The sequence below is a fragment of the Scyliorhinus torazame genome, chromosome 5 (assembly GCF_047496885.1).
Source record: "Scyliorhinus torazame isolate Kashiwa2021f chromosome 5, sScyTor2.1, whole genome shotgun sequence".
Taxonomy (NCBI): domain Eukaryota; kingdom Metazoa; phylum Chordata; class Chondrichthyes; order Carcharhiniformes; family Scyliorhinidae; genus Scyliorhinus; species Scyliorhinus torazame.
The window spans coordinates 160,177,149-160,194,692 of NC_092711.1; the positions used below are offsets into that span (position 1 = coordinate 160,177,149).

Below are 17,544 nucleotides of genomic sequence, written 5' to 3' on the forward strand. Positions count from 1 at the left end.
TCAATGTCTTTGAGAGAGAGAGACCTGGGCCAAGCTTTGCAGAGTCTGCACCCTCCCTGGATTCACTTCCTTTCCCTTCAGTTGCTGCAAGTGACCAATTGAAGGTGAGAATGAGAAAAGAAATGGAAAGGAGAGAAAAGAAAGTGTTTTACTCACAGAGGTTGGGGACAGGAGGAGATTTCACTCTGTGTGAAGCTCAATATCCATTCACGCAATGCCCGCGCTCAACTCTTCCCATTGGTCAATACCTCAGGTGAAAGGGCAGGAGGCGGGCTCAATTCGCAAATGCACAGCTGCCCCTCTCCCCGAGACATGCGCAGTCCCGGACCGGGGGAGGGAGAGATCACCGAACGGCTTCTCCCTCTGGCCGGAGCCGTCAGCCGGTTGCCTGGAAACCTTGTCTCCAGGAGCTGCAGGAGGAGGGGCTCCTGGGCCTGCGCACTGGAACCCGGTGACGACTCCGCGGAATACAGTAATTGCTATTGGCTGATTCAGGCAGGGCACCATTGTGATGTCACAGCGGAAGTGAAGGTGAAACCTCTTCCTGTCTCCAACATCTGTGAGTAAAACACTTTCTCTTCTCCCCCTTTCCATTTCTTTTCTCATTCTCACCTTCAATTGGTCACTTGCAGCAACTGAAGGGAAAGGAAGTGAATCCAGGGAGGGTGCAGACTCTGCAAAGCTTGGCCTGCTGAGTCAACAGGGAGTCCAAAGCCAATTTGCTGCGTTAACCTCCTTCAGCGGTAGCTTACTCGGGGCCTCCATATGATTCTCCTTGGCCTTCGCCAAACAAGCCTCTGGTTATCCTGCACCTTGTATTAGCAGTTTAAGAAATTATCAGCCCCGAGCATAAACTTTACACATCTCCCACAAAATGGAGCGGGAAATACCAGGGGCCGAGTTAAACAAAAGGAAGAACTCAAACTCTTCCTTAAAATGTGTAGTAAATGAAGTACCTCTTATCAGGAGGTATCAAATCTCCACGTTCTTGACCGGAGTGAGCCCTTGAGCAGAACCTCGGGGACAACGAGGAGGGGGGGGTGGGGGGAAGATCCACAATTACGATGTTTCCTGTGTTGCAGGAGGACACCAGGTGTAGGATTGTCCTCGGAACAAGAAAGTTGTTGATTCTAATATGACATTGATGTGGGGCTGGAAAGAAGGTAAAATCTCTGCTCCTCGGGTGCAAAGTTCTCCAAGCATCCACATAACCCACCTCCTCACAAGCCGAGGCCAACACCCCAGCTTACAGCGTGGTGTGTGGTGGGGTTCTGGTAACCAGGAGCTTATCTACCAGAGGATTTAAGTGGCCGTTGAAGTCACCAACCACAAAAGAGTCAGTCGAAGCTGACTACAAAATCCACAGAAACCTTAGTAATGAACTCCGGGGAGTAATTCGAGGATCCATAAACATTCATTATTGAAACAACATCTCCATGCACTGAACCTCTAATGATCACATATCGACCTCCTTTATCCTTGATGCAGATTTCAACCTTTAAAGGTGTGGTGTTGGGTGTTCTGACACACAGATGAGCCAACACGGTTGTATATGGTACAACGCTATTTTATTTAAACTTACTATGTACAGTTTTGTCTTTGCACTCTGCACGTGGGGGTTCCCTGCTTGTGATGTTTTAACAGCTCTTCCTTGTTTCTTTGTCCCCAGACCTACTGACCACCAGGTGTCGTGCTCGTGCTTTTTATGTGGTTGGTGTTCTTGTCTGTGATTGGTTGTGGTGTTGTGTGCTCTGATTTGCCTGTTGGTGTGTCCATCATGATGTGTGTGTTTGAATATCATGACATCCCCCCTTTTTACAAAGATATGTGCCTACGTGGTAATAAATATGATCGTGTCGTGAGTGCATCTAAAAGTGTGTGTCGTGTGCAGCATGTGCATATAACGGAACTATGTACATGGGGCGATGTCGGGTGCGTCACATGAACCAAGTTGTACCATAACATAACATAAATGCGAGCGAGAGAAGAAGGAAAAAAAAAAAACTTGAACAGTTGTCCAGTCAGACGACATCTGGAACGATAAACAACAACAGGTTATCATGTGAAATTGTGCAACTTGTTAAACATATGAACGGTATTATAAGTCCAGTCTAATGGGCTTGCGACGAGTTCGGGTTGATCGCCTCAAGGGTGGATCAAGAACCACCGGCTGCTGTGCAGGCATGGCCATGGGTGGCGATGGAAAGGGCGTGATGTGCGGCAGCTCCACAAAGTCATCCTCGGAAGCCTGTTGCGGATCTGGCGTGTGCGTACTGTGTGGCTGCGAGCGTGGAAGTCGGCGAAGGGCGCGCCGATTGCGGCGACGCACGGAACCATCCGGCATGCGAACCAGGAACGAGCGGGGAGCCACTTGTCGGAGGACTTCGGCCGGTGCTGACCAGCCACCATACGGTTGATGGACGCGTACTTTGTCTCCGGAGGACAGGGGGGGCAGGTCCGTCGCTCGTGTGTCGTACCGACTTTTCTGGCGATCACGCTGCAGTTGCATGTTCCGAAGAACCGTCTCATGGTCTGTTGTTGGTGCCAGGATGGAAGGTACCGTCGTCCTGAGGGAGCAACCCATTAGTAGCTGCGCTGGCGAGAGACCCGTGGATAGCGGGGCCGATCGATAGGCCAGCAAGGCAAGGTTAAAGTCCGATCCGGCAGCAGCCGCCTTGCACAGGAGCCGCTTGGCGATGTGGACACCCTTTTCAGCCTTCCCGTTCGATTGTGGATGCAGAGGGCTGGATGTCACATGAGTGAAACCATATGCTGCGGCAAAGGACGACCATTCACGGCTGGCGAAACAGGGTCCATTGTCTGACATGACAGTCCTTTGAATGCCATAGCGAGCAAATGTTTCCTTGCAGGCCCCAATGACTGCGGACGACGTCAGATCATGGAGAGGCATGACTTCCGGGTAGTTTGAGAAGTAGTCTATAATAACGATGTAATCTCTGCCGAGCGCGTGAAATAGGTCAACACCCACCTTCGCCCAGGGGGACGTCACCATCTCGTGTGGTAGAAGTGTTTCCGGAGGTTGCGCCGGCTGAAACCTCTGACAGGTTGTGCAGTTGAGCACCATGTTGGCTATGTCTTCATTAATACCCGGCCAATATACCGCCTCCCGGGCCCTTCGTCTGCATTTTTCGACGCCCAAGTGGCCTTCGTGTAGTTGATGAAGAATCATCTGGCGCACGCTGTGCGGAATAACGATCCTGTGTGATTTCATAAGGACCCCGTCTATGTTGGTAAGATCATCTCGCACATTATAAAACTGGGGGCACTGCCCTTTGAGCCACCCTTCCGTCATGTGGCGCATCACTCGCTGCAGAAGGGGGTCAGTCGCCGTCTCTGCGCGTATGTGGGCCAGACTAGGATCATCAGCTGGCAGATTTGCTGCTGTCAGAGTTACGTGTGCCTCAATTTGACGCACGAACCCCTCCGCATCTGGTGGTGTGCTCACTGCTCGGGAAAGAGTGTCCGCCACGATGAGCTCCTTCCCCGGAGTGTAGATCAGTTTGAAATCGTACCTCCTGAGTTTAAGTAAGATGCGCTGGAGGCGAGGAGTCATGTCGTTCAGGTCTTTGTTAATGATGTTGACCAGGGGGCGGTGGTCAGTTTCGACCGTAAATCGTGGCAGGCCATACACATAGTCGTGGAACTTGTCCAGTCCAGTTAACAAGCCCAGGCATTCTTTTTCGATTTGCGCGTAGCGCTGTTCGGTAGGGGTCATGGCTCGTGAGGCATATGCAACCGGGGCCCATGACGACGTGCTGTCTTTTTGCAGGAGTACCGCTCCAATACCAGATTGGCTGGCGTCTGTTGAGATCTTTGTAGGGCGAGTCGTGTCAAAGAAGGCCAGCACTGGTGCCGTGACCAGTTTGTGCTTGAGCTCCTCCCATTCCCGCTGATGCGATTGGTGCCAGTTGAATTCTGTCGATTTTTTTACGAGATGGCGCATATTTGTTGTATGAGAAGCCAGGTTGGGAATGAACTTCCCAAGGAAGTTGACCATGCCCAGGAATCTTAAGACAGCCTTCTTGTCAGCCGGTCGTGGCATGGCTGTGATGGCGCTAACCTTGTCTGCATCGGGACGGACCCCTGACCTTGAGATGTGGTCCCCGAGGAATTTCAGCTCCGTCTGGCCGAAGGCACACTTCGCACGGTTGAGACGCAGGCCATTTTGTCGTATGCGGGTGAAGACACGTCGTAGACGATGCATGTGTTCCTGCGGAGTGGTGGACCAAATGATGATATCGTCCACATATACACGTACCCCTTCGATGCCTTCCATCATCTGCTCCATAATGCGGTGGAAAACTTCAGATGCTGAAATGATGCCGAATGGCATCCGGTTGTAGCAGAATCTGCCAAAAGGGGTGTTGAATGTGCATAGTCTTCGGCTGGCCGGGTCCAGTTGGATCTGCCAGAATCCTTTGGACGCATCCAATTTGGTGAATATTTTGGCTCGCGCCATCTCGCTGGTGAGGTCCTCTCGTTTCGGGATGGGATAGTGTTCCCGCATGATGTTGTTATTCAGATCTTTAGGATCTATACATATACGGAGCTCGCCAGAGGGCTTCTTTACACAGACCATGGAGCTGACCCATGGCGTGGGCTCCGTGACCCTGGATAGGACCCCTTGGTCCTGAAGAATCTGCAGTTGTGCCTTGAGGCGGTCTTTGAGTGGCGCAGGAACCCTGCGAGGTGCGTGAACGACAGGGATGGCGTCCGGTCTGAGTCGAATCTTGTACGTGTATGGCAATGTCCCCATGCCTTCAAAAACCTCCTGGTTGTGAGCAAGGAGGGAATGGAGATTTGCGTGGAACTCAGCATCCGGGAAGTCGGATATCTCATCTGGAGAGAGAGACATAATGCGCTGTACCAGGTGAAGGACCTTACACGCCTGTGCGCCCAGTAACGAGTCCTTTGATGAGCCGACAACTTCGAAGGGGAGTGTGGCCGTGTACATCTTGTGGGTCACCTGTAGCTGGCAAGATCCTATGGACGGGATGACGTTCCCGTTATAGTCAACCATCTTGAGCCGGGATGGCGTGATGGGTGGTTTGACCTTCATGGCCTGGACTGCAGAATATGCAATCAGGTTGGCGGATGCGCCGGTGTCCAGACGGAAGGCGACGCGCGATCGGTTGACCGTCAGGGTGGCACACCACTCATCGGCTGGATTGATGGCATTGACCTTGTTGACATCGATGACGGAAACGCGGAAGGCATCCTGGTCATCTGCATCACTTAACTGGAAGTCTTGATGCGTGGGCTGGACGGTCCTGACTTGTCTGCGAGATTGTCGAGGATGCGCCAGATCCATGGGTTGAGCCGAACGACAGTGGGCTGCGTAGTGGCCCATCTTGCCACATCTGAGGCACTGTCGGTTTTTTGCAGGACATTGCCCTTTTAAATGTAGAGCTCCACAATTGCCGCACGTCATGACGTCACGGCGTTCGTTGCGCCACTGCGCATGCGCAGTGCGATCTTGCGGTGGGCGCGCCTGCGCAGTGCGTCCCTCGTTGTGGCCGTTATTTTTGGCGCGCACCTGCGCGGGAGACCGCGAAAAGCGCGGGAAGCGGCCGCTGTCGTCCGGGCCGTGGGTCGGGAAGTAATCGACGGCCTGGATGCGTTCGACGTCGTGGGCGGCCTGCCTTGCCGATTCGACGGCTGGGGACCCCCTCCGTGCCAACTCAGACGCCTGAAATTGGGCAAAACGGCAGGTAGCATTTTCGTGGAGGACACAGGCTTCCACAGCAGACGCTAAGGTGAGGCTTTTTATTTTAAGAAGCTGCTGGCGTAGGCCACTAGAGGCAACGCCAAAAACAATCTGGTCCCTGATCATGGACTCTGTGATGGTGCCGTAACCGCAGGACTGCGCTAGAATCCGGAGGTGCGTCAAGAAGGGTTGAAAAAGCTCCTCCTTACCTTGCAGGCGTTGCTGAAAGAGGTATCTTTCAAAACTTTCATTTACTTCAACTTGAAAGTGCTGGTCCAGCTTGAGGATGACCGTGTCATATTTGGACTGGTTTTCGCCCTCTTCGAACACCAGTGAGTTGAAGACGTCGGTGGCGTGCTGACCTGCGTAGAAGAGGAGCATTGCCATCTTCGTTTCATCCGAGGCACTCTGTTTTTCGGTGGCACGGATGTACAGGTCAAATCGCTGCCTGAAGAGCTTCCAATTGGTACCTAGGTTCCCCGCGACTTGCAACGGCTGCGGTCCGTCGGTGTGGTCCATGTCCAGAATGGCAGGTTAGTAGGCAGGTATCGATCCACTCCTGTACCATGTGGTGTTGGGTGTTCTGACACACAGATGAGCCAACACGGTTGTATATGGTACAACGCTATTTTATTTAAACTTACTATGTACAGTTTTGTCTTTGCACTCTGCACGTGGGGGTTCCCTGCTTGTGATGTTTTAACAGCTCTTCCTTGTTTCTTTGTCCCCAGACCTACTGACCACCAGGTGTCGTGCTCGTGCTTTTTATGTGGTTGGTGTTCTTGTCTGTGATTGGTTGTGGTGTTGTGTGCTCTGATTTGCCTGTTGGTGTGTCCATCATGATGTGTGTGTTTGAATATCATGACAAAAGGGATATTTTTATTAATAAGGATTGCCACACCCTTGTTACTTGATGAAAAGGAGGCAAAAAAACCTGCCCCACCCGATCCTGCCTCAATTTAAAGTGTTCCTCATCACAGAATCCCTACAGTGCAGAAGGAGGCCATTCGGCCCATCAAGTCTGCATCTGCCTTTGAAAGAGCTCTCTCCTTAAGCCCATGCTCCAGCCTATCCCAGTCACCCAGTAACCCTACCAAACCTTTTTGAACACTAAGGGGCAATTTAGCATGGCCAATCCACCTAATCTGCGCATCTTTGGACTGAGAGAAAACCCAGACAGACACTGGGAGAATGTGCAAACTCCCCATAGCCAGTCACCCGAGGCCAGAATTGAACCTGAGACCCTGGAGCGGTGAGGCAGCAGTGCTAACCACCGTGCCACTGTGTCGCCCCAATTGAGGTTAATCGAGATGAGTTTCCTGGAATAAAGCTATGTCGACCTCTCCTTGAGAAAGGAGACAATCATTTTCCTTCTGATAGTGCGATGGATGCCCTATACATTCCCTGAGAAAATTTGGATTGTATTGGATCCGCTGGTGTCTCAGCAGGCTGGATAACTGAGTGAATCCCTTCTCACACTGAGAGCAGGTGAATGGTCTCCCAGTGTGAATTTGCTGGTGTCTGTGTAGGTTGGATAACTGAGTGAAGCCCTTCTCACACTGAGAGCAGGTGAACGGCTTCTTCCCAGTGTGAATGCGTCGATGAGCTTCTCGCAAAGATGGGTCACTGTATCCCCACAACCGAACATTTCCATGGCTTCTCCATGTTTTAGGTCTGTGGGGGACAGAGATTTACAGCTTTTGGGGAATGAGACAGGAAAGAATGTTCCATAGAAACTAGAATTGTCTGTTCTGAATTTCTATCCTGTACTGACAGTAATGTCTTTTGTAAATTGTTTCTGCAAGATATTAGAAGAGGACGAATTAGACAGAAATCTCGAACGTCACATCTCAATCTGGCAGTCACTCGATTCCTTTGGACCTGAATATCATCAGCCTTTGAATCTAGAAGGAGAAATGTTTGCCCCAAGTGTTGACTTCAAAAGATTTTAAACATCAGTGTGACTGGAAAAGCACCGAGACATACACACCCGAGTGAGAGTGTTCCAGAGCACTGACTGTGGAAAGAGCTTTAACCAGTTACATTGCACCATTCACAGCGGGGAGAGACTACACGTGTTTGTGTGTGGTCAAGGCTTCAATTATCCAATCTGTGGAGACACAAGGAGATCCAAAACATGGAGAAACCGTGGAAATGTTCGGATTGTGGGAAGGGATACAGAGCCCCATGTTTGCTGGAAGCTCATCGACGCATTCACACTGGGGAGAAGCCATTCACCTGCTCTCAGTGTAAGAAGGGATTCACTCAGTTATCCAACCTTCACAGACACCAACGGGTTCATACTGGGGAGAGACCGTTTACCTGCTCTCAATGTGGGAAGGGATTCAAACATTTATCCAGCCTGCACAAACATCAGCGAATTCACACTGGGGAGAAGCCATTCACCTGCTCTCAATGTGGGAACAGATTCAGTGCGTTATCCAGCCTGAAGTCACACGAGCGAGTTCACACTGGGGAGAGGCCGTTCACCTGCTCTCAGTGTGGGAAGGGATTCAGTTGTTCGTCCAACCTGTGGACACACCAGCGAGTTCACACTGGGGAGAGGCCATTCACCTGCTCTCAGTGTGGGAAGGGATTCACTGAGTTATCCCACCTACAGACACACCAGCGACTTCACACTAGGGAGAAGCCATTCACCTGTTCTCAGTGTGGGAAGGGATTCAGACATTCATCCACCCTGCAGAGACATCAGCAAGTTCACACTGGGGGGAAACCGTTCACCTGCTCTCAGTGTGAGAAGGGATTCACTCAATTATCCAGCCTGCAGAGACACCGGCGGATTCACACTGGGGAGAGGCCGTTTACCTGCTCTCAATGTGGGAATGGATGCAGACATTTATTCATCCTGCGGAAACATCAGCGAATTCACACTGGGGAGAGGCCGTTCACCTGCTCTCAATGTGAGAAGTGAATCACTCGATTATCCATCAGAGACACCAGTTGATCTGCTTGTAACTTCAACTTCACATGGGTCATAGAGTCATGCAGCACAGTAAAGGCCTTTCGGCCCATCGAGTCTGCGCCAGTCCAAAACAACCTCTTAACTATTCCAATCCCATTTCCCAGCACTTGGCCTATAGCCTGGGCATCGCAAGTGCCGATCTAAATGCTTCTTAAATGTTATGAGGGTTTCTGCTTCCACCAGCCTTTCAGGCAGTGAGTTCCAAACTCCCACCACCCTCTGGGTAAAAAAGCTTTTCCTCACATCCCCTCTAAACCTCCTGCCTCTTAACCTTAAATCTGTGCCCCCTGGTCACTGATCCCTCCAGGAAAGGGAAAGGTTTTTTCCTGTCTACTCTATTTATGTCTCTCATAATTTTTTACATCTCAGTCATGTCCCCCTCAGTCTCCGCTGCTCCAAGGAAAACAATCCAAGTCTATCCAATCTCTCTTCATAACTAAAACTCTCCAACCCAGGAAACATCCTGGTAAATCTCCTCTGCACCCTTTCCAGTGCTATCCCAACCCTCCTATAATGTGGATTCCAGAACTGCACACAATACTCTAGCTGTGGCCTAACCAATGTTTAATACAGTTCAAGCATAACCTCCCTGCTCTTAAACTCTCTGCCTCAGCTAATAAAGACAAGTATGCCATATGCCTTCTTAACCACTGGATCCTCCTGCTCTGCCACCTTAAGGGGCTGGTGTACATGCACATCAAGTCCCTCTGATCCTCGGTGCTTCCCAGGGTCCTGCCGTTTATCATGTATTCCCTTGCCTTGTTTGACCTGCCCAAGTGCATCACTTCACACTTGTAGCATAAAACTTGAAATCCTGTTGTGTGATCCTTAGCTGGAATAATGTGCCCTAGTTGGGAAACTGCCGTGGGCATCACACTGACAGAGAAACAGGAAGGTGCTTGGAGGATGGACTGGGAATTGGAGCGGGTGACCAGGGCTAATGGTTCCGTGACCCCCGGAGTTCAGTACCCCTGTGCCAAAGCGGGGAGTCACAGGAACAGAGGCGCCAAAGAGAAACCATTTGGGTCCAGAACATTGTGAACATCCTTTTACTCTGGTTACTCTTTTACTCTGGTTGTCTTTGATCAACAAGTATTGTTTTTTTAAACCATGTTCTGTTTCATTAATAAACTTGTTTTGTTAAAAATATTTGATTTTTTTTCTGGTCTTTTCAAATTCATTCACTTAAGGGAAAGTGGGTGAGAGGAGTTGGCAGGCTCTTTAACAGAAAGTGAGTCCCTCAAAGGTAATGGATAAAGGAGCCAGAGGGGGAGATGAGATTTTCTTTTTCTTTTGACACATAGTGTTTGAAAATGGGGTTCAGGGAGTCAATCATGATTGACCAATTTATCAAGGTTCTTTGAGGGAATAACAAGGGATGTCAATAAAGGGGTACCTGTAGATGTGGTTTATCTAGATTTCCAGGAGGTATTTCTCAAGGTGCCACATCAAAGGTTACTGCACAAAATAAGAGCTCATGGTATAGGGCAGGAATTTTCAAAGTGGAGATCGCAACCTGCAGGTAGGTCACGGGCGGGTATCGGGAGGGTCACGGAGCCATCAATCGCGGCGTTCCCGATTGCGTTAATTCAGGCGCAACAGCCGCAGCGTCCAGCTTTTAAAAATGGCGGCTGCAAGAGGCTTTAGAAATACGGGCACGCGGAGCCCAGAGAGAAACACCGCCTCCTCCTGACCCAGGAGAAGATTTTTTTTAAAAATTCAATTCAGTCTTCCTGGATTGGTCTTGAACATGCTCAAGGGCTGAGCATGCAGAACTCTCTTTGATAGTGAATTTTAGAGATTAAAAAGTTTCACAATACTTTGAGTTGTAATTCCTCCTCATCTATATCTAAAATAGTCGCATTGTAATTTGCAGACTATATCCCCAGGCTGTAAACCACTCGTGTGAGGAAAACTTACATCCTGCATCTGCTCTGTAGAGTCCTGAGAGAATAATGCCTGTTTCGATGAGGTCATTTCTCATTCTTCGCTACCCTTTACAAGGGCCGGTGCAGACTCGATAGGTCGAATGGCCTCCTTCTGAGCTGTAAATTCAATGAAATCTAGAGTATAGAATATAAGCCCAGGCTCACCTCTCGCATTAAAGGTAAGAAAAAAGGTCGGCCAGCGTGGGTCCCGAAGGATGGTCGGTTAGTAAAAATGGTCCCGGGCAAAAAGGTTTTGAGAAACCCTGGTGTAGGGGTTGACGTTTCAGGATGGATAGAGGATTGGTTGCTGACAGGAAGCAGACAGTAGGTATAAAGGGTCATGTTTGGGGTGGGAAGATGTGACAAGTGGAGTGTCACAAGGATCAGTGCTATTGACAACTATTTACAATCGATAATAATGAGTTGGATGATGGAACCAAATGCATGGCGGCTAATTTATACAAAAATAAAGTTAAAGTACCCAATTCTCTTTTTTTTCCACATAAGGGGCAATTTAGTGTGGCCAGTTCACCTATCCTGCACACCTTTAGGTTGTGGGGGTGAGACTCGCACAATTACGGGGATAATGTGCAAACTCCACATGGACAGTGACCCGGCCTGGATCAAACCTGGGTCCTCAGAGCTGTGAGGCAGCAGTGCTAACCACTGCACCACCATGACGTCCTTGACAGCGAAATTTGCTGATGACACAAAGATAGGTCAGAAAGTAATTTGTGACGTGGACTTAAGGAGTCTGCAAAGGACAACAAATAGGTTAAGTGAATGGACAAAAATGTTAAGGATGGAGCATAATGTGGAAAAATGTGAACGTATCCACTTTGGCAGGAAGGATTAAATAAAACACCATATTATAGAAATGGAGAAAGAGTTCAGAACTCTGAGGTACAGGGGGATCTGGGTGTCCTGATACAGGAATCTCAGTAAATTAGTTTGCAGGTACAGCCAGTGATTGGGAAGCACAATGGAATATTGTTGTTTATTGCAAGGGGACTGGAACATAAAAGTCGGGATGTTTTGCTGCAGTTGTACAGGGCCTTGGTGAGACCATATTTGGAGCACTGCGTACAGTTTGGGTCTCCTTATTTCAGAAATGAGATAGTTGCATTAGAAGCAGTTCATAAGAGGTTGACCCCCAGATTCTGGAATGAGGGGGTTATCCTCAGGTTTGACAGGTTGGGACTGTATCCATTGCAGTTGAGAAGAATGAGAGAGGATCTTATTGAAACACGAGGTCCTGAGTGGAATTGACAGAGAGAATGCTGGGAGGATGTTTCCCCTTGTGGCAGAGACTAGAACTCGGGGATACTGTTTAAAAACCGGGGCTGTGATTCAGTTTTCTGGTGCAGTGCGCCCCGCTGGCTGCGGGATTCTCCGTCTCACCAGCCGGTCAATGGGGTTTCCCATTGTGGGCAGCCCCATGCCGCCAGGAAATCCCCAGCATGGGTGCGCTGCTGGCAAGGCGGAGAATCCAGCCCAAGGGGGTTCCCATTTAAGATGCTGATGAGGATATTTGTTCTCCTAAGGGCCCTGGTACTGTGGATCTCTCTTCCCAAGAGAGTGGAGGGGCAGGGGCAGTGAATAGGTTTTAAGGCTGAGTTTGATAAATTCTTGATTGACGAGGGAGTGAAAGGGTGAAGGAAGAAAAGTGGAGTTGGGACCACAATCAGATCAGCCCTGATCTTATTGAATGGTGGAGCAGGCTTGAGGGGCCGAATGGCCCACTTCTCCTAATTTGTATGTATCGACCCTTAACACCCGCTTCCCCAAACTCTGAAATGATTCACAGTGATAACCCTTATTGGTGACAGTGGTTAGATGTTATTCAGTATAAATAAGAGCTGACACATGCTAATGTCTGAGCAGTAGTATCAAAGTGCAGCAGCATTCCCATTACACTCTGGGTGGAAGCACCATCTCCAGGTTAATGCTCCCTGTTCTGCCCCAGATGCCATGGTCCCAGCCAGTGGAATATGTAAAACCTCAACAAATCTCTGTGCTCGGGGAATCCCTTCTTATACTTTATTACATCACAAAGTCTATGGAGACAGATTTAACCCAATCATTGCTGAGCTAACATTTGAACGGACCAATTATAAAGCCTGTCATTGAACCGTCTGTACCCGCCCAAACCACGTCAAACTCGCAAACAATTGTCTTCCCCACGCTCCGTCCCCGGTACGGGGAGTCAGCATTCCCATGCCAAGCAGTGAAAACATGATGGCCTTGATACCCAGGTGTTGTCTAGGATTCCAGGCACTCTTGTTTTCTCTGTCCTCTGGGAGCTGTTTATCTCCCTGTTCCCACAGAGCAAGTCGTCTGTTCTCAGCTCTGCTCGATTTCTGCTGCAGTTTGGTCCCTTTTACACAGTTCAGATCAATAAAACATTTGGTCAGTGAAGACCCAAACCACAATTTCCCATCCTGTCACCTGTCAACCATCCTTACCCAGAGCGTAATCAGAACAGGAATAAAAACAGGAGAAGTGTAACAATCAAATTCAAAATAAATCCACAGCCAGTCATTGAATTTAATTGAATGTTCACTAATTAGCAAGAAAACCTGAAGTAGGGCTTCCCCCAGGGTTTTTCCAGCCCACACCTCGAGCGGGAGGGAAACTCTCTCCGACCCCTCACTCAATTTCACTTTGTGGGGCTGGGGGAGAGAATAGAGCAGTGGGACCGACTGGTTGGCTCTACAGAAATTTGGCATTGACTCGATGGGCCAAATGGCCTCCTTCTCTGTCCTTATGGCTCTGATCTAAAGAGAAAATTTCAGCCTCTATAGTCTTTCCAATTCACTGAAGTCCCTCATCCCTGGTGCCATTCTCGTCAATCTTCCCTGCAATCTCTCTGAGAACTTCACATCTTTCCTGCGATGTGGGGCCCATATATAGGGTTCCATTCTGGAGGGAGAGAATTGAAAAGCAGGGTTATGTTGTTTAGAACCAGGGTTAGATTACACTGGGAGCACTGACAACATTTATGATTTCCATTCAGAAAAAGGAAATCGAGGCACTGGAGAAGGTGTAACAAAGATTCACACGAATAATAGCAGAACTAAGAGCATTTCACCCTCAGGAAAAGCTGGGGCTTTTCCCTAGAATAGAGAAGACTGAAGGGTGACCTGATGGTAGTTTGAAGTTTGCAAAGCAACAGGGGAACATTGGACTTCGGAGCAGGAGTAGGCCATTCGGCCCCTCAAGCCTGCTGCACCATTCAATAAGATCGTGGCTGATCTGACTGTGGTCTTGGCTCCACCTTCCTGTCTGCTCCCACCCCCATAACCCTGGACTCGTCTGTCAACAATCTGTGGAACTCAGCCCTGAGTAGATTCAGTGAGCCAATGATCCACTGCTGTCTGGGAAGAGAATTCCACTCTCATCACCCTCTTGAGGCACAAAATAAAAATCATCATCTCTGTCTTTAACGGGAAACCTCTTATTCTTAAAATCTGCCTCTGAGTTCCCTTGTCCCCCACAAGGGGAAACATCTTCTGGGTATCCACCTTGTCCAGTCCCCTCAGAATATTCCATGTTTCAATAAGATCACCTCCCATTCTTCCAAACTCCAGTGGGATTGGGCCCAACCTATTCAACTTCTTCATCCAATCAGCCCCTCATCCCAGGATTGGGTCAAGTGAACCTTCTCTGAACTGATTCTAAAGCAATTATATCTTTATTCCCAAATACGGAAACTGAATCTGTATACCGTATTCCAGATGTGGTCTCACCAAGGCCCTGTACAGCTGCAGTGAAACTCCCCTCTTTTGTAATCCTTTCCCTTTGCAATAAATGTCCATATTCCATTTCCCTTCCCAATCACCTGCTGTGCCTGCACACTAAGCTTTTGTGATTCCTGTACCAGGACACCCAGATCCCTCTGTACCTCAGAGTTCTGCAATCTCGCTCCATTTGACTAATATACAGCTTTTCCATTCCTCCTGCCAAAACAGACAAGGTCACATTTACTCCCGTTATTCTCCATCTGCCAGATGTCTGCTCACTCACTGAACCTGGCCCCATCCATTTGCAGAATCTCCACCTCCTGTTGACATCTTTCCTCTCTACCCTGGTGTCATTGCTCAATTTAACTTTCATATATTTGATCTCTTCATCTAACTCATTGATGTAGATTGTAAATATTTGAGGAACCAGCACTGATCCCGGTGTCACTCCGCCAGTTACAGCTTGACAATCAGAAAGGGATCTATTTATCCCTACTCTTCTTCCTGTTAGCTAACAAATCCTTTATCCGTGTAAATACGTCCCCCCCCCCCCACCCCCCCGCACCATGGCATCTTATCTTGTGCAGTAACCTTTGATGTGACACCTTATCAAATGCTTTCTGGAATTTAAAGTCTGCCACATCTACCGGTTCCCCTTTATCCACCTTGAATGTTATTGCATGAAAAAACTCTAACAGATTAGTTATACACAATTTCCCTTTCACAAAGCCATGTTGGCTCTGCCTGATCACATTATGATTTTATAAGTAACCTACTGTAACCTTAATAATGGATTCTCAGACTTTCCCTATCACAAAGTCAAACAATTATAGGCCAGTTAGTCTTGTGTATTGGTGGGCAAATTACTAGAATCAATCCTGAGAGATAGGATTGACTGTCACATAGAAAGGCATGGACTAGTCAAGGATAGTCAGCATGGATTTGTTACAGGAAGGTCTTGCCTCACAAATTTGATTGAATTCTTTGAGCAAGTGACAAACAAGAAAGGTTGATAGAGGTAGTGCAGTGGATGCGGTATGCATGGATTTTAGCAAGGCGTGTGACAAAGTCCCAGTTGGCAGATTGGTCAAGAAAGTGAAAGCCCATGGGATATAGAGGTATGTGGCAAACTGGATAAAAAGTTGGCTTAGGAACAGGAAACAAAGGGTAATGGCTTCCCTTGCAATTAGAAAGTTGTTTCAAGTGATGTTCCACACGGTTCGATTTTAGGACCCTTACTGTTTGTGTTATAGATTAACGATTTGGACGTGAACGTGGAAACACGATTGGGAAATGTGCAGTCGACACAAAGATTGACCGAGTGGTGGACTGTGTAGAGGACAGATACAATCTCCTGAATGAAGATGAATTGGTGGAGTGGGTGATAAAGTGGCCGATGGAATTTAACACAGAGATGTGTGAGGTCATGCATTTAGGGATGTCAAACAGTTGTAGGGAGTACACAATAAATGGGAATGTATGAAGAGGGGTAGATGAAGTGAGAGATCTTGGTGTACAAGTACACGTATTGTTGGGCCTAGAAAAACTTGTAGCTACGGGGAGAGATTGGCTAGGTTGGGGTTATTTTCCTTGGAACAACGAAGGCTGATGGATGACTTAATTGAGGCGTACAAAATTATGAGGGGGAGAGATAGAGTGGACAGGATAAAATTGTTTCCCTTGGTGGAGAATTCTAGAACCAGGGGACATAGATTCAAGATAAGAAGCAGAAAGTGTCGAGGGAACATGAGGAAGAACTTTTTTATGCAGAGGGTAGTTAGTAGGAATCTGGAATTCGCTGCACGAGTTTGAGGAGGCAGAGACCCTAAACTCTTAGTACCTGGCCTTGCACCTTAAGTGCTCTGAGCTACAGGGCTATGGACCGGGTGCAGGAAGGTTGGATTAGAAAGGGCACCTGGGAGTCCTCGGGCTGGCACGGACAAGATGGTTTGAATGGCCTTCTGTGCTGGAACATTTCTATGAGGGCGTTATACACCAGATACATCGATGACATTTTTTTCCTTCGGACCCACGGTGTAGAATCACTGAAACGACTACACGATGACATCAATAAGTTCCATCCAACCATCAGATTCACCATGGACTACTCTCCAAATTCAGTTGCATTCTTGGACACACTCGTCTCCATCAAGGACGGTCACCTCAGCACTTCGCTTTACCGCAAACACACGGATAACCTCACGATGCTCCACTTCTCCAGCTTCCACCCTCAACACATTAAAGAAGCGATCCCCTATGGACAAGCTCTCCGTATACACAGGATCTGCTCAGACGAGGAGGAGCGTAACAGACATCTACAGACGTTGAAAGATGCCCTCGTACGAACGGGATATGGCGCTCGACTCATCGATCGACAGTTCCAATGCGCCACAGCAAAAAACCGCACCGACCTCCTCAGAAGGCAAACAAGGGACACAACCGACCGAATACCTTTCGTCGTCCAGTACCTTCCCGGAGCGGAGAAACTGCGACATCTTCTTCACAGTGTTTACCACATCATCGATGAAGATGAACATCTTGGGAATCACCCCCACACCCCCACTACTTGCCTTCAAACAACTGCGCAACCTCAAACAAACCATTGTTTGCAGCAAACTACCCAGCCTTCAGAACAGTGACCACGACACCACACAACCCTGCCATGGCAATCTCTGCAAGACGTGCCAGATCATCGACATGGATACCACCATTACACGTGAGAACACCACCCACCAGGTACGCGGTACATACGCGTGCAACTCGGCCAACATTGTCTACCTCATACGTTGCAGGAAAGGATGTCCCGAAGCGTGGTACATTGGCGAGACCATGCGGACGCTGCGACAATGAATGAACGGACATCGCGCGACAATCACCAGGCAGGAATGTTCCCTTCCAGTCGGGCAACACTTCAGCAGTCAAGGGCATTCAGCCTCTGATCTCCGGGTAAGCGTTCTCCAAGGCAGCCTTCAAGACGCGCGACAACGCAGAATCGCCGAGCAGAAAGTTATAGCCAAGTTCTGCACACATGAGTGCGGCCTCAACCGGGACCTGGGATTCATGTCGCATTACATTCATCCCCCACCATCTGGCCTGCGAAATCCTACCAACTGTCCTGCTTGACACAATTCATACCTCTTTAACCTGGGGTTACCCCGTCTC

General features: G+C 48.8%; 1 protein-coding gene across 4 annotated transcripts in view; it reads left to right on the plus strand.

The window, feature by feature from the left end:
• Positions 1-353: 353 nt before the first annotated feature.
• The window catches only part of LOC140422190 (uncharacterized), an 81,495-nt gene continuing 64,304 nt past the window's right edge, over positions 354-17,544 (plus strand). Inside the window, exons 1-2 of one of the 4 annotated variants that reach the window (XR_011947296.1) lie at positions 354-559; positions 7,534-9,860. The gene's annotated coding sequence lies outside the window, so the exon portion shown is untranslated. The other 3 variants (XR_011947298.1, XR_011947297.1, XM_072507209.1) reach the window with 3 other exon arrangements.